Raw genomic sequence first — 18,421 nt, 5'->3', positions numbered from 1 at the left:
ATAGAAACTAGACGCTGTCTTTTCCCGACGGTATGGGACATCGGGTAGCTATGTGTCCCCTCTGCCCACAGGAAAAGCAGATGACACAAGACCGAGAACCTGGGGCAGAGGAGACCACCTTGGACACCTCCATTGACTCCACGGAGTCGCCTACAGGGCTGGCTGGGAGCCTGTCTGATGGAAGACGGGAGCCAGACGCTTTTTAGGCCGAGAAGACGTGGGTGCTGAAGAGACCTCGAGCCTTCGCTCCGCCTGGCGGATGTCTATGCGAGAGGCAACCTGAATCAAGGACTCTAAAGTGGCAGGCACCTCACGTGTGGCCAGTGCGTCTTTGAGAAACCCTGCCAGGCCCTCCCAAAACACAGGGACAAGGACCTTATCCGGCCAGTCCAGCTCTGCGGCAAGTGTCCTAAAGTGTACAGCAAAGTCCCCGACTGAAGCGGACCCTTGCCGAAGTCGTAGGAGGCGCAGCGCGGAATCGTGGGTGACTTGAGGCCCGAGGAACACCATTCTCATGGCCCCAAGATAAGCTGGTAAGTTATTCACCACACGATCTCCGCGCTCCCACAACGGCGTGGACCACTTCAGCGCTCTCCCTGTGAGCAGGGACTGGACGAAGGCTACCTTCGCCTTTTCGGTAGCGTAAAGAGTCGCGGACAGCTCTAAGTAGGTGGTAACCTGGTTTATAAAACCACGGCACTCAGAGCTGTTGCCGCTAAAGCGCTCTGGAAGCGCAAGGCGAGGAGACCTTCCGCCCAATAGTACAGCCTGGGTAGCCGCCTGGGTGGCGACTGTCGTCAGAGTAGTCTTATCGGAGGAAGACTGCTCCACTGCTGCCAATCATGACTCCAACTGCTGCACATAACGCAGCAACTGCTGCTGCTCTTCAGCCATAGCCAGACCTTTGGCACGACCGTAATGTTACGAGGGGGACCCGGGAAAGCGTGCCAAGATGGGAAATGGACAGCTTCCGCCGGTCAAGGTCCACTGTGCGGTGTAAGGGACCGCCGCTATGGTGGGTGAAGAGTGAGCGGGTTGCTGCTAGCGATCGTCTGGAATGTCACAGACGATCTATGTACACCGATCTGCCCTAACCCGTGAGGGTTGTATGGCATGGATCTCACGGCTCGGTGTACCTGTTGCACGGGGAAGCACAGAGGTGCCCACGCACGTGTGCCAGTGGAAATCATGAGAATATGGCACGAGGGTAGCACAGAGGTGCCCACGCACGTGTGCTTTCAATAACCAGGTGAGTCCGGTGGAGACTTGAGGAGCTCACCTGGGACAGGAACACGGCCTGTTGAAGGGGATACTGCCGGAGCAGCAAGGCAGGAACACGGCCTGCAAAACGAGGTACTGCCTAAGCAGCAAGGGCCAAGCCCACAAAAGACAGTAATGCCTGAGCAGTGGCGTGGCAGCACACTGCCAGACATCCAAACATAGAAGGACGGTCACGCGCCGCCATGATGGCAGGAGGAGCTTTTAAGGAGGTGTCGTTCCACCCAAGGGCGGGCGCGAGGCGGAGATGACGGACTTGACCCAATCAGGGTCCACGACGTCCCAGCCTGGCCAGTCAGGATTCACCACGTCACCTGCCTTGTCATCAAGCCGTGTGACGTCAGTGGGCGAATCAGAACCCACCACGCATAGCACATGCTCACCCTCCTGCCTCTGGGAAATAGAGGCGGGATCCTCGGTCTCACAATGTGCAGAGATAACGGGTGTCTCACTGCTTCCCTGAGCAGTAAACCTCTGCACATTGCGCAACCTCGCAGACCTTCGGGGCCGCTGAGCAGGAGGGCCTGCGGCAGGCCAGGAATGGGAGACCGCTTCACTCCTTGTAACAGGAGAACCATTAGGTGTCGCCCTTCTGCTGCCTCTCTGAGAAGGTATCTCCTGCACACTGCGCAGTCTGGCAGACCTTCGGCGCTGCTGAGCAGGAGCGCTCGTGGCAGGCAAGGAATGGGAGACTGCCTCAGTCCTTGCCTCAGGAGAGCCACAAGATGTAACAAGAACCTATATTGGAGTTTCTTCACAGATGATTGGAGCTGGGGTTGGCTAGTCACACACTTAAGGTTCAGGTTTCAGCCCTGGGAGATATATATAATTGTAATCTCTCAGCCAATAGCTGGGTTGCAAGGTTCATCAGGTTGTGTCATAGGGCCACATCTATCCATTGTCCAAAGATTTCTCACTTGGGATTTAATCTTGGTGTTAGATGTGTTAACTGGAAGTCCCTTTGATCCCCTGCAAGATTCTCTCCTCTGCTCCTACTTCCTTACAGACCAATCTTCTACAGTGTCCCAGTAACTAGACTCCACCTCCAAGCTGTCTTCTTGGGACTGTGCTGTTCTGTAAGGTACAACTTGCCCAAACCATGGCCTGATGGAGTTTCGCTAAATAAAGATTGTCAGTGTTGTGTGTATACCGATTTGTGACCTCATCCTTACCCTGGAATGGGACACCATACCTCTAGCTGAGGTGCAGTACCTCTGTGGCGACTGGAGACTCAGGGGCGCCAGAGATGCACCTATCAGTTATTATGCCCCTGGTGGCACTAAAAATCCGCTCTGACAAAATGCTAGTTGCATGGCTTGCCAGCATCTCCAAGGCATAGAGGGACAGTTCATGACACGTGTTCAACTTGAATACCCAAAAGTTATACGACATAGAGGAATCTTGGAGGATGGTGCTATAATCGGCTAGATACTCCTTCACCATCTTTGAAAATGTTTCCCTCGTTCATGAGGGCATGGTTGTTGAGAGGGTCTAATGAATGTATGTGTATGTCTCGTTCCTGGAGCTGCCCAAGAAATTATCACTTCTGCCGCCAGTGTTGTCAGATGTGAATTTCTTGACCAATTTTTCAACTTTCTGGTAGTGTACCATTTAGTAGTGCTCTCTGCTGCCAGAAGGAGAGATGTAAAGTTCTCCTTGTACCATGGATCGAGAAGGCTGAACAACCAATAAAGTGCCAGACAGGGTAACACCTATCCCTTGGCCTGGGATCTGGCTGCATGTAGGTGATCAGGAAAGCAGTTGACCACCTTCTCCCTCAGGCCATGTCACTGTTTCTTCCTGCTTGTTGCAATGCTACGGATCCCTCCCCTTCTGCACTGCTGTGCTCGCTCTGCACTCCACCTTACCAGGTTGGGTCAAAGACTTCATTGTCCACCACCTCGTCTTCCAGATCCTCACTCTGGTCCACCTCCTGACTTCTTGACTTAACAGGACTTGATGGCAACTGTGTCTCATAATGATCATCCACCATCTTGAGACAGTAATTGTCACCGTAATCTTCTACTCACCATGGCAGCTCAAATATTTGGGCATCACCGCACATGGTCTTCTCATGTCCCTCTTGAAATGTGCACAGTGAAAGGAAAGAAGAAGACATGAATGGAAATGTAAAGCACTCCTCAGAGTGTCCAAGTGTGGGGTCACTTGTCTCCTGGGACTCGCTATGGTAGGAGGAAGGAGGATCAGGATGAGGATTATGTGTACCAGACTCTTGACTAATCAGACTTGACTAGTCAAGACAGGGTGGTGCTGGGAAACAGACTGGAAACATTATCTTCCATCCAGCCCACAACCTGCTTGCACTGTACTGGCTTCAACAATGGTGTCTCACACCCCGCTGCAATGTCAGACAGGAAGATAGGTTTAGATGATAAGTGTGTTTGGTATGCTTCTGCAGCAGGCCTCTGCGTGACCCACCATCAGCAGGATGTTGACTTCCACATCCCTTAACGCACACCTTGCGCATTTTATTTTATATACGCAGATAAGAGCAGTTTTAATAGAGACTACATTGCATTTAAATTAGCCCTGAAAAGTACTGCTGGATTAATGTTGCACCAGCAGGAACTGTGACGCTATAACACACTGTCCCAACTCCAGCAGAAACTCTTCCTACACCATTTCCGGGTACAGTGTGCCAAGCATGGCATCACGGGATCATGACGCCCTGATGACATTATGCAGCTAGCCAATCACAGTAATGCCAATAACCAACATAGCTGCAGCATTACTGTGATTGGCAGGCAATCCCCAAATGTTTAGTGCCTAAAAATTAGCTGCGAAACATGCAGGGCGTGGACTTGAGCATGGCACCGAGTACCTGGATCCTCGATCAAGTATTGAGCATCTCCAGCACCCCGATGCTTGATCGAGTACCGAGCCGTGCCAAAGACGCCCGCCCATCACTGCTTACAACCTAAGGCTGGTGCATCAGTAACAAACTATAGCATAACTCAGTGAGCGAAATCCCAAACATTGTGCATTGTAACAAAAAGTCATGATATATTTTCCTGGCCTGAATTCAAGCAGAAGCCAAATGCTGGCGTCCCTTAGCTTTACATAACACAAATCTTGACTCCTAAAAATAAATACAGCATAACATCTGTCATTCATAAATGATATTTTCTGCTGTGTTTTTTGGAAATAAAACAATTATTTACTTTAGCACTTGCATATTAAATTTCAGCAACCTCTTGGAATAAATCTCTCAGCTGGCACCACAGGGCAATTCCAGACACAAACACTGCTGTGATCTATGTGACTAGAGGAGAGATCAGTATAAATAAAACGTGCTTTTCTTCATAGCTTTCTTTATTTTTCTTATTAGTTGTGGAAGATATAAGTGAGATGAGGAAGAGCGTCTTATTAAACACTCCACTCTAAGTATCCTTTTATTCTTAATTTCTGCCTTGTTCCTGGAAATCGTGTGACCTACTTGCAGCACAAATGTCACAGCTGAGTTTAGAATTGCTAGCAATTCTACAAGTTCTTGTGAATGCTGTCAGCTAAACACATATATTAGTCATATGTTGTTGATGTAACAACTTGCTACTTTTTTTTTTAGTTATGTTACATGGATAGAGACAATTTTGTATTTTTATGCAGTAGAGGTTGGTACTCTTATTCTTTAGCTGTCAGCACAGATGCAAAAGTAATTGGGGTGCATTTAAAAAAGGACACACAACCAGTAGCCTTTACATAAGTCTGCCATAGTGGAAGATCCATCAACATAACTCTCACTGACATTTTATTTGTTCATTCAATGAAGGTTTTATTTTCAATCATATATGATTGTGACGCCTTGGCCTATCAGGTCGTCACAGGGTATTGTGCAATCTGCCCTTCTGTGCAATATCCACCTCCTCCTTGGTTACAGGTCCCTAACCAATGGTGTTGCCAAAACCAGCTAATCAAAATCCTAGGAACACTCTGCACCAAAGCCATCAGACACACCAGTGGAAGTGGAAGTGAGTGGAATAGGGTCGCCAACTTGGGGGGTTGGTTAAGGGGAGATCAGGAGTGTCAGGAGTCAGTCAGAGGAAGGGAGAGTGTAGTGTTGGAGGTGAAAGTGAGAGGAGGTCAGGAGCTGGTTTCCTTAGAACTACTACTTAGCAGACATTGGTCTGGGCTTGGTAGGAGCTGGACCCCCAGTCGCAGGGGATCGTGACAAGGGGCATAGCATTGTCGTGGAGGACAGCCGGCGGCCTTGTACCATCACCAGGCTGGGACCAGGGTACGACAGGGTACGTGGATCCTATGTCAGGGAGTAGCTTCAGGCAACCTGACAATTCACCTAGTACTAGCGCAATGAGAGGGATAGGACTTTCCACAAATACGGTCCAAAAATCCCAAGCATGAACCCTGAGAGCAAGCTCCCTCAGTTAGCCACACTGGGGAGCGGGACCCGATTAGTTTCAAGCTACAGGGTCTAACTAGAAGGAAACAAGATGCCAAGGGAAAGGTCACAGATCAACAGGCAACACCACCAGAAACGGGACCCAAACGTGCTCCCCCTCAGCGGCAGCGGTGTCCAGAACTTTGGTTTACTACAGTTGTCGGTGTCAGTGAGTACAGTTGTCGGTGGACTGAGTGAGTACGCAAGTGACCCTTACCTCCCCAACGGCACATCCCTCTCACCATCACCAAGCCCCGGGGTATTCCCCCCTACCCGTGGAGGGGTTAAACAACTTGCTGCCCACTCCATCGCCACCATGTACTCCCCAGCTGTAGCGGTGGTTCTCCACCATAGCACACACCACGGGTGGCATCACGAACTGTAAATACACTGTCCCCTGTAAATATCCCCTTAATTCGAGTGGCTGCACGACCCCCAGGTCCGGATGCCACTCGAGCCATCGCAGATCCGGATCCGAGTAGCTCAGCTGCTGACAGGGAGCGGCACATGATCATAACCACTTTACGAGGGAATGTTGGTCATCAAAGGTGCTGTATCAAAACAGATAACTCTTAACTCTTTTCATATAAGTTGCAGGTCTTGCTCTCAAAATCCCCCATAACAGACCCCATTTCTTTCTTTCTTGAATCTGCTGAAGAGGAAATGGCTAGAGGCCAAAATTTAGAAGGGTAAGTGGCAATGTTTAGCAGAGAAAGGGGGTCTCATAGGGGTGGGATTCAAATTTTTAATGACAGGTTCTCTGTAAACCCCGCCCATTTATAAATTACACCCATTCTGTAACCACACCGATTTTGACACACTTGACCCGGTCATTCTTTTCAATTTTGACTAGTGTCATTTGATGAGGTTATAACTCTGTAATGCTTCAACGGATCCCAGTGATTGAGATTTTTTTTTCGTGACATATTGGGCTTCATGTTAGTAGTAAATTTAGGACAATATTATTTGCGTTTATTTGTGAAAAAAATCAGAAAATTTGGAAAATTATGCAATTTTTTAAAGTTTGAATTTTTATGCTCTTAAACCAGCGAGACATATGACACAAAATAATTAATAAATACAGTTAGGTCCAGAAATATTTGGACAGTGACACAATTTTCGCGAGTTGGGCTCTGCATGCCACCACATTGGATTTGAAATGAAACCTCTACAACAGAATTCAAGTGCAGATTGTAACGTTTAATTTGAAGGTTTGAACAAAAATATCTGATAGAAATTGTAGGAATTGTACACATTTCTTTACAAACACTCCACATTTTAGGAGGTCAAAAGTAATTGGACAAATAAACCAAACCCAAACAAAATATTTTTATTTTCAATATTTTGTTGCAAATCCTTTGGAGGCAATCACTGCCTTAAGTCTGGAACCCATGGACATCACCAAACGCTGGGTTTCCTCCTTCTTAATGCTTTGCCAGGCCTTTACAGCCGCAGCCTTCAGGTCTTGCTTGTTTGTGGGTCTTTCCGTCTTAAGTCTGGATTTGAGCAAGTGAAATGCATGCTCAATTGGGTTAAGATCTGATGATTGACTTGGCCATTGCAGAATGTTCCACTTTTTTGCACTCATGAACTCCTGGGTAGCTTTGGCTGTATGCTTGGGGTCATTGTCCATCTGTACTATGAAGCGCCGTCCGATCAACTTTGCGGCATTTGTCTGAATCTGGGCTGAAAGTATATCCCTGTACACTTCAGAATTCATCCGGCTACTCTTGTCTGCTGTTATGTCATCAATAAACACAAGTGACCCAGTGCCATTGAAAGCCATGCATGCCCATGCCATCACGTTGCCTCCACCATGTTTTACAGAGGATGTGGTGTGCCTTGGATCATGTGCCGTTCCCTTTCTTCTCCAAACTTTTTTCTTCCCATCATTCTGGTACAGGTTGATCTTTATCTCATCTGTCCATAGAATACTTTTCCAGAACTGAGCTGGCTTCATGAGGTGTTTTTCAGCAAAGTTAACTCTGGCCTGTCTATTTTTGGAATTGATGAATGGTTTGCATCTAGATGTGAACCCTTTGTATTTACTTTCATGGAGTCTTCTCTTTACTGTTGACTTAGAGACAGATACACCTACTTCACTGAGAGTGTTCTGGACTTCAGTTGATGTTGTGAACGGGTTCTTCTTCACCAAAGAAAGTATGCGGCGATCATCCACCACTGTTGTCATCCGTGGACGCCCAGGCCTTTTTGAGTTCCCAAGCTCACCAGTCAATTCCTTTTTTCTCAGAATGTACCCGACTGTTGATTTTGCTACTCCAAGCATGTCTGCTATCTCTCTGATGGATTTTTTCTTTTTTTTCAGCCTCAGGATGTTCTGCTTCACCTCAATTGAGAGTTCCTTAGACCGCATGTTGTCTGGTCACAGCAACAGCTTCCAAATGCAAAACCACACACCTGTAATCAACCCCAGACCTTTTAACTACTTCATTGATTACAGGTTAACGAGGGAGACGCCTTCAGAGTTAATTGCAGCCCTTAGAGTCCCTTGTCCAATTACTTTTGGTCCCTTGAAAAAGAGGAGGCTATGCATTACAGAGCTATGATTCCTAAACCCTTTCTCCGATTTGGATGTGAAAACTCTCATATTGCAGCTGGGAGTGTGCACTTTCAGCCCATATTATATATATAATTGTATTTCTGAACATGTTTTTGTAAACAGCTAAAATAACAAAACTTGTGTCACTGTCCAAATATTTCTGGCCTTACTGTAACATTTCCCACATGTCTACTTTACATCAGCACAATTTTGGGGAAAAAAAAAATTATAAAGAAGTTATAGGGGTTCAAAATTTATGAGCAATTTCTCATTTTTACAACAAAATGTACAAAGCCACTTTTTTTTTTAGGGACCACATCACATTTGGAGTGATTTTGAGAAGTCTAAATGACACAAAATACCCAAAAGTGACACCATTCCAAAAACGTCAACCCTCAGGCTACCCAAAACCATATTCAAGAAGGTTATTATCCCTTCAGGTGCTTCACAGGAACAAAAGCAATGTGGAAAGAAAAAATGAACATTTTACTTTTTGCAACAAAAATGATAATTTAGCCTCAAATATTGCATTTTCACAAGGGTAGCAGGATTATATGGACCCCAAAATTTGTTGGGCAATTTCTTCTGAGCACGCAGATACTTTATATGTGGCGAAAAACCACTGCTTGGGCGCATGGCGGGACTCGGAAGGGAAGAAGCGTCATTTGACTTTTTGAACGGAAAATTAGCTGGAATCGTTAGCTGCACCATGTTGCATTTGGAGAGCCCTGATTTGCCAAAACAGTGGAGCTCCCCCACATGTGACCCCATTTTGGAAAGAAGACCTTCCATGGCATAAAGAAAAATCAGGATGCACGCACGGATGTGCTGCAAAAAAGGGTGGGGGACTAGGTGGTTTGGAAAAAAGAAGTCCTGTCCAAAGTTGAGTATGGCTGCAGAACGCTTGCTGATCAGGTACCTAATTGTTCAAGTTTTGTCTTTTTATTTTTTATTTGGGGTGCACAAAAAAAGCAAAAACTTGAGCAATTATATACCTGATCAGCCAATAACGTAGCTGATCAGCGCTTGGCGGCAATAAGGCGGGTGGGGGGGTGTCGAGGGAGTGGGAGGTGGGATTGGGGATAGTTGGAAAAGAGCCACGAACAATACTTATGTGATGCCCCTGAACTAGTCATGGTGTCACAGGGTACTGCACCCCTTTTTCTTCTGGTTCAGGACTCCTCCATGGTTCTGGGATCCTAACCTTTGGTATTGCTCCATCAGGATTCAAATCCTAGTCACACCTCACACCACACCCTGTCAGGCACAAAAGTGGGTGGTCTAGTTGGAAAAGGCCCACTTGCCTAGGAGTCAAGCTAACTGGTGGGAGTGAGGAAGTCAGAGAGAGGAAGTGCAGAGCAAAGCTAAAAGAGAACTGGAGTAGCTCCCAAAGAGTGAGGAGCTGGGAGTTGGAGCTCCCTGGGGACTTTTGGCTAGGTTGCGGACGGTGGTCTGGGACCGAAGGAGTCGGAAACCCGGTCGCATGGTATTGGAGAAAGGTGCCAGGCTTAGGGGTACTTTATACGCTGCAACATCGCTAGTGATAGCTAGCAATGTCGTGCGCGATAGCACCTGCCCCCATCATTCGTGCAACATTTGGTGATCGCTGCCATAGCGAACATTATCACTACGGCAGCGTCACACGCACATACCTTGTCAGCGACATTGCTGTGACTGCCGAACAATCCCTCCTTCAAGGGGGAGGTGCGTTCTGCGTCATAGCGACATCACTGCGGCGTCATTAAGCGGCTGGCCAATAGAAGTGGAGGGGCGGAGATGAGTGGGACGTAACATCCCGCCCACCTCCTTCCTTCCGCATTGCCGGTGGAGGTGTCACACATAGTGATGTATGCTGCCGCTGGAACGATGAACAACAAGGCTACGTACGAGACAACGAGTTTTGATTTTAGGACGACCTTTCCAAAACCAACGATTTTTGTCTCTTTTGCAATCGCTTAAGGTCGCTCTTACGTACTACATGTTGCGATGTCTCTAACGTCGCCAGGTGTGCGTCACAAACACCGTGACCCCGACGATAAATCGTTAGCGATGTCGCAGCGTGTAAAGTACCCCTTAGTTTTGAGGAACGGTCGGCACCGGAGTACCTAGTAACTAGTGATGAGCCACCCCCCAAGTGTTCGAGTTCGGTTCGGTTCGTCGAACCGTGTTTGTCAAATGTTCGACAAACGTTCGACGAACACAAACACATTCAAACACATAGAAAACACCGTCTAAGGTGTCCAAAAGGTGAGAACTCACAAGATACCACAAACACATGGAAAAGTGACAAATACATATACTCATGCTGAAACAAAAGAGCTGGACCAGTAAAAGGAGGAGAAGACACAGATATAGGCATGTCACGTTCTTCTAAAATCATGTAAAACACAGCAAGGGGACTCCAACAAGAGTCTCCATGTTTTCCAAAAATTGGGCCACAGACACCACTTAAGTGGCATCAATTGTCCCAGAGTAGCAAACTTCTAATGTTGATTTGCATGAAGCACAATCCAAAATACAAAAGCCTTTACTTTCCACAGGATGACACAGGGGTAGAAAAGTCCTTGCCGATCCATGACTTGTTCATCTTGATAAACGTTAAGGGTGCTTTACACGCTGCGACATCGCTACCGATATATCGTCAGGGTCACGTCGTTAGTGACGCACATTCGGCGCTGGTAGTGACATCGCACCATTTGACACTAAGGAGCAACGATCAACGATCGCAAAATCGTCCAAAAACGGTGATCGCTGACACGTCACTCCTTTCCTTAATATCGTTGCTGCCACAGGTACCATGTTTTTTGTTTTCCTGCGGCAGCACACATCAGTATGTGTGACACCGCAGGAATGACAAACATCTCTTTACCTGCGTCCACCGGCAATGCGGAAGGAAGGAGGTGGGCGGGATGTTACGTCCCGTTCATCTCCGCCCCTCCGCTTCTATTGGACGGCCGCTTAGTGACGTCGTGGTGACGCCGCTGTGACGCCGAACGCACCTCCTCCTTGAAGGAGGGATTGTTTGGCGGTCACAGCGATGTCGCTCACAAGGTATGCGCGTGTGACGCTGCCATAACGATAATGTTCACTACGGCAGCGATCACCAAATGTCGCACATACAACGGGAGGGGGTGCTATCGCGCTTGACATCGCTTGTGATGTCGCAACATGTAAAGCACCCTTTAGTCTGTCCATATTGTCAGTGGACAGACGCATGCGCTTATCTGTCAGCACACACCCAGCAGCACTGAAGACACGTTCCGAGAGAACGCTGGCTGCAGGACACGACAAGATCTCCAAGGCGTAAGTGGTGAGCTCAGGCCATTTTTCTAGATTGGAAGCCCAAAATGGCATGGCATCGATATTCACTTGGAGATACTCCTGTATCGTCCTCTCCAGGCGTTGATTATGTGTCAGACTTCTTGTGTCTTGTGGCCTTGCAAAGGATGGTCTAAAAAATTCATGAAATGATTCCATAAAATTGCTGTTACCACCAGATACGGTGTTGCTGGTACGGTTTGAGTGATGATGACGCGACATTCCCATGGTTGGCAAGTTAGAACTGTGAGATTCACTCTGTGCACCACTGGTGTTTAGTGAAAAAAGCCAAGCTAAGATTACGTAACAGCTTCTGCTGATACTCCTGCATACGTGCGTCCCTTTCTATGGCAGGCATTATTTCGCCAAATTTTGACTTGTACCTTGGATATAAGAGTGTGGCAACCCAGTAGTCAGCATTACTTCGAATTTTGACAATCCCGAGGGTCATGTTGTAGGTAGTGCAGCCAGAAGGCGCTCATGTGTCTTACGCATCCAGGAGGACCAAGTCCTTGCTGTGTTGGTGGCGGTGAGGTGAGAATCATGCTATTTTCCTCTGCCCTCTCCCCCCAACCTCACACAACAGAAATGTGATCAATGTCTCCCTCAGCTGCTGAGTCTTCCATGCCCATCGCCAGTTTGTCCTCCATTTCTTCCTGGGCTCCTGCACCTTCCTCAACAGTTTGGCTGCTACAATGCGCCCTTGTTAATCCCTCTCCCCCACCGTCCCATGCCTGCTGCCTTGGTGCTGCTGACCGTCTGGACCTTGTAGATCTTGGTATCCCTTCCGCATATGAATCCTCCTGTACTTCCTCCCCTTCCTCTTGTCCCACCACCTGACTCCGAATACTGTTTAGAGTGTGCTCCAGCATGTAAATGACTGGAATTGTCATGCTGATAATGGCATTGTCAGCGCTAAACATCTTCATCGCCAAGTCGAAACTGTGCAGAAGGGTGCATAGGTCCTTGATCTGAGACCACTCCAGCAGCGTGATCTGCCCTACCTCTGGATCTTGTTGGCCCAGGCTATACATCATAACGTATTGCACCAGGGCTCGGCGGTGCTGCCACAGTTGCTGCAACATGTGGAGAGGCGAATTCCAGCGTGTCGGCACATCGCATTTCAGGCTGTGAACCGGCAGGCTGAAAGACTTCTGGAGTGATGCAAGTCGTGCAGCTGCGACTTGTGAACGGCGGAAGTGAGCACATAGTGACCGTGCCCTGTGCAGAAGCCCATCTAGGCCGGGATAGTGGGTTAAATATTGCTGGACAACAAGGTTCAACACGTGAGCCATACAAGGCACGTGTGTCACATTGCCCTGTCAAAGGGCCGCACCCAAGTTTGCAGCATTGTTGCACATGGCCTACCCTGGCTGCAGGTTGAGTGGAGACAATCATTGATGAAACTCGGTCTCCAGAGCTGACCACAACTGGTCAGCTGTGTGACTCTTCCCAGACATTTCAACTTAAAGACTGCCTGATGCCATTAAGCTCTGCTGTCAGCATAGTAAGGAGGTGTGCGGGATTCCTTGTGCACAGTTACAACGTGGGTGGCCTAACCAGACAGGCCTTGGGTGGAGGTGGAGGAACCAGATGAGGTGGAAGAAGCAGAAGCAGTTGAGGAACTTCTACATACAGAGGATTGATGCACAACTGATGGGGACGGCAAGACTTCTATAGCAGACTCTTCTCCATCTCTCCTCACCATAGTTACCCATTGCCCAGTCAGCGACATGTAATGCCCCTGTCCATGCTTACTGGTCCAAGTATCTGTGGTGAAATGCACCCTGTCACACACAGAGTTTCTCAAGGAAGCGGTGATGTTGTGTGCGACATGCTGGTGTAGCGCAGGCACACCTTTCTTGGAGAAGTAGTGGCGACTGGGCATCTGGTACTGGGGCACTGCGACGGACGTAAGATCTCGAAAATCCTGTGTGTCCACCAGGCAGAAAGGCAGCATTTCTGTAGCCAACAGCTTGCAGATGTTTAAAGTCAACCTCTTAGCTTTGTCATGGCTAGGAGGAAAGGTCTTTTACTTGTCCACATGTGAGGGACCGATGGCTGGCTGCTGTGCTGAGACGGCGTTGAGTAGGGTGTCCATGGAAAACTGCTGGTCTGTGAGGAAAGTGCAGGCGGAGACATAATGTTGCCTTCATCCAAAGGTGGTGCTCTCAATGTCTGATAGAGCTCAACACCAGCAGCTGTTTCCACTTCCAAACAAACTGACGACCTGCCAATCACACTGCCTGTTCCAGGTAAAGAGGTAGAAGGTCTGCGTCAAAAACATGTGTGACTGCTGTCCCCACAGTCACAGAGGATGGAGAGCGTGCGGATGCACTTGAAGGGGAAGACGGTGGTTGGCCCGCTCCGCAAGGCCGCATTGTAGCACAGTGAGCTTCCCACTGCGACTTATGCTTCATATCCATGTGACGGTTCATGGACGAAGTAGTCAAACTAGTGAGTTTTTGGCCTCTACTTAGAGATTGTCGACAAATCTTACAGATGACATGAATTGGGAGATCCTTTGCAATGTCAAAAAAGGACCAGGCTAGGCAAGGCTTAGAGCCCATGCGACTTTCAGAGCCACCCCGACTTGTGCTCAGAGGCAGAGTTGTGGCTGAGTGAGGATGCAGTTGTTGACATGCTTCCAGTACTTTGTGTCCAGGAAGGCGCAAGCTAACCTCGTCATCTGTCGCATCCTCCTCCACCTCCTCTGCTGACCTCATCGAGTGCCTGACTGTGGGTTGACAGTAAGTGGGATCTACAACCTCATTATCACCCTGTGTGTTTGCACTTCCCTCATCCTCAGAGCCAACCTCTTCCTGCCCTGACCGAATAGTTAAGTTGTCATTCCAATCAGGTATCTGAGTCTCATTGTCATCAGCATGTTCCTCATTGTCTTCACTAAGAGGAGTTACAGTTTGGGAATGAAGATCTACATTATGCTCAGAACCTTCTTCATCTGGGCCTGAATCTGACTCACAAAGCTTCTGGGCATCAGTGCAGATCATTTCCTTGTCTGGACTCACTGTAGCTTTGGAGCAGACCTCTGATTCCCAGGCTATAGTGTGACTGAACAGCTCTGCAGATTCAACCATCTATGTTACCCCATACTCTGCAGGGCGGGTGGAGACTTGAGAGCTGGTAGAAAGAAAGTGTGATTGGGGTGACAACTCAGAGGACTGGAGTCTTTGGGATGTTGAAGTAGAGGTGGAGGAGAGGCCACTTGATGGAGCACTAGAGAACCATTCAAGCATCTGCTGTTTTTGTGCCTCATCTACCTTTGGTAGCAATGGTCGTTTCCGTAACAAAGGGATCACATCTGATTGTCCACGGAAAGTAGTAGACATCTTACTTTGGCTGGAAGATGGTCTTTCTTCAGCAGATGTTACTGTCAGAGTTCCGGGATTTCCAGTTCTCTTTTGAAAGAGCTTGCCCTCTGTTAACATGGAGTTTGCTGTTCTGTTGCCCTACTTCCTGTCCATCTGTTTAAAAGGCCGCCCCTAAGCTTAGTCCAGTGCCTGAGTATACTGCTTGCTGTGTACTCCTGCTTTGCTGCTCTTGGTTCCTGATTGACATTTGGATCCTCCTGAAAATCAACCGACACCGACTCTGGACTTCACCTGGTCTCATCAAGCTGTGCCCGGACTCCGTCTGCCGTCTTTGGTCAGCACTTCTGCCCGGTTCCTTCCGGTTCGTAACCACTCTGGACTCTCATCTCGTACGGACATTTTTGGACTATACCTATTGCCCTTTGTGTGTCCCGGCTGCTGCGCATTTAGGCCTTCTGGGGTGATTGCCAGACAGTCCCTGTATAGGGGTTCGCTCTTGGTGGTCTCCCTGGGGGAGTCCGGTGCGTGGCCCCAGGAATTCCCTTCGCTCCGATCCTGGAAGGTATTTCCTGTGTTTTATGTTCTACTGTGTTTTTGTTCCGTTTATGTACATATTGTTGGTTACATATTATAAACACCTCTGCACCAAGAACTCGTCTCTTGTTGTCATTGCCCTAATGCAATCGAAATCCTCAGTACATACAATAGTATTACAGTTACTGTTGCTTTACCACCCACCCCACGGACACAAACTTTTTTCCCCTTTCCAACACACCTGTTCACCTTTCCACCAGAATCTGTCCTTTTGCCACTCATTTTGTTTGTGAACAAATTGGACACTGTTTGTTGCACTTAATATTGCGTAGCAGAAATGGAGAGGGGGTGTAGAATGCAGAGGTGGTGTAGCTTTTTTGTCAGCAGAGGAACGTCACTGACTATCCCAGACAATGATACTATGCCCCAAGGAATTGCCTGCACTTTTTGCACTTAAAATTGCATAGCAGAAATGGAGAGGTGGTGTAGAATTCAGAGGTGGTGTAACTTTCTTGACAGCTGAGGTACGTCACTATCACAGACAATTATACTATGCCCCAAAGAATTGCCTGCACTTTTTGCACTTAAAATTGAGTAGCAGAAATGGAGAGATGGTGTAGAATGCAGAGGTGGTGTAGCTTTCTTGAAAGCTGAGGTACATCACTGACTATCACAGACAATGATACTATGCCCCCAAAGAATTGTCTGCACTTTTTGCACTTAAAATTACGTAGCAGAAATGGAGAGGTGGTATAGAATGCAGAGGTGGTGTAGCTGTCTTGTCAGCAGAGGAACGTCACTGGCTATCCCAGACAATGATACTATGCCCCAAGTTATTGCCTGAGCTGATTTAGACAGACGCTGTGAAAAACCCTTGCACAGCGCTGGCACAGACCTGCCTAGCAAATATGGCTATGAACTGCTCTAATCTAGCCCTGAAAAGGGCTGAAATTACAAGTAGTCCCTAATCCGATGTGTAGATTTCACTTTTTAAGTGTATAGCGCCCACAGCAGCAGCAGTGGGAGCGGTGACTGTCATACACCCGCAGCACTGAGATAATAGCGGCGATGGGGAAAATGGCCGGGTTTTATAGGGCAAGGACAATGTGACATTCACAGCCAATGAAACATGCCCTTGCTTGTCTGGCAAAAATCCACATTGCTGTGTGTGTGTCTGTGATTGGCTGACAGCCTGACCCACCCCACTGTGCACGCGCTTAGGGGGAAAAAAAAATGTCGATCGCCATTCTTTCAGCACTCAGCAGCACTGATCTAAAACCCATCCCCCCCGCACACTATACGCTTACTTTTCATAATATCATTAGTAACAATGACTTTCAGTATTACAGTGAAAAGCCAGCTAGTAACTAGCTACGCTTTTGGTGATCAAACTGTTATCGAACGGTAACTCGAATGGTCGAACATGAAGCAAATCGTTTGAGTTTGTCAAACGACTCGAATTTGAAATTGGCAAACGGTTTGCTTCGAACATCGCTCCTCACTACTAGTAACCGAACCGGTACCGAGCACGGCGGGGTACTGGACCCTAGATCAGGGAGTAGCTTCACGTAACCTGATAATTAACATGTGGAGGATAGTCTCTTTATGAACTTTCCCCAAGAGCTCAGAGATCGAAGGCATCAACACAAAGAGGGGGATAGGGCTTTCCAGCTTATGCGGCCCACTGAAATGCCAAGTGTCAGCCATCGAGAGCACAGCTTCCCTACTTAACAGTGGGGAGCGGGACCCTGACAGCTTCAAGCAGAGGGGTCACTCAGAACATCTAAAATGCACTGCATGGAGGCAAGGTACAGACCATCTGCAATACCAACGGGAGCGGACGCCCGGACGAGCTCCCCTGAAGTGGCAGCGGCACCCAGAGACTTGGTTTACTTCTGTGTCCGAGTCTGCTTTGTGGTCGCATCACTACCAACACTGCCTGAGTGAGTACGCTGTCCTCCCCTGCTTCCAATCTGCACCATGCTCCCCTACACCTCCATCATCCCGAGTCCTGGGGCCTCCCCTACCCGTGGAGGGAGCATCATCTGGCTGCCCCACTCCATCTCCCCCGGGTACTCCCATCAAAAGTGGCGGTACTCCCCTTACCGCGAACCATGGGTGGCGTCACAAACTCTTATTCCCTGTAAATACCCCCTTTACATTTGAAGTGCCCGCAAGCCCCCATGTCCAGAGACCCTCGAGCCACAGCAACCCCCGGATCCAAGCGGTTCGACTGCTGCAGGGGCGGTACACTTACAGGACCAGAACAGCAGCAGGATCACAGGAGAGATGTAGGCAGATTAATGAGGCAGCAGATGGGGGGCAGTAGCAGAATTGGGGGCTGCAGCAGATGTAGGGGGAGCAGCAGATGGGTGGAGTAGCGGTGGATGTGAGAGGGTGTCGGCGGCTGGGAGAGGGTGGCGGCAGCATGGAGAGAGTAGCGGCGGCAGGGAGAGGGCACAACGGATGGAGGAGCGGAGGAGGTTGGGAAAGGGTGCAGTAGATGGAGGATCGGCAGAGGAAGGAAGAGGGCGCAGCGGATGGAGGAGCAGCAGAGGATGGAAGAGGGCGCAGTGGATGGAGGAGGAAGGGGGGGAGTGGGGAGGGTGGAAGGGGAGTGGGAGGTGAGATTGGGGATAGCTACCTTACAGGATGGATCTAGGCAGCAGGATCACAGCAGATGGAGGATGCAACAGATGAAGGAGGCAACAGATGAAGGAGGCAACAGATGGAGGAGGCAGCAGATGGAGGAGGCAAAAGATGGAGGAGGCAGCAGATGGAGGAGGCAGCAGATGAAGGAGGCAACAGATGAAGGAGTCAACAGATGAAGGAGGCAGCAGATCGAGATGTGGGAGAGGGGGCAGCAGATGAAGAGGATGGGAGAGAGCGGGAAGCAGATCAGGAAGGGAGAAGCGGCTGATGGGGATAGCGGTGGCAGATGGAAGGGGCAGCAGATGGAGGGCGGCGGCGGTGGATCGGACG

This window comes from Anomaloglossus baeobatrachus, chromosome 6, assembly GCF_048569485.1.
Source record: "Anomaloglossus baeobatrachus isolate aAnoBae1 chromosome 6, aAnoBae1.hap1, whole genome shotgun sequence".
Lineage (NCBI taxonomy): Eukaryota > Metazoa > Chordata > Amphibia > Anura > Aromobatidae > Anomaloglossus > Anomaloglossus baeobatrachus.
This window is presented reverse-complemented; position numbering follows the sequence as displayed.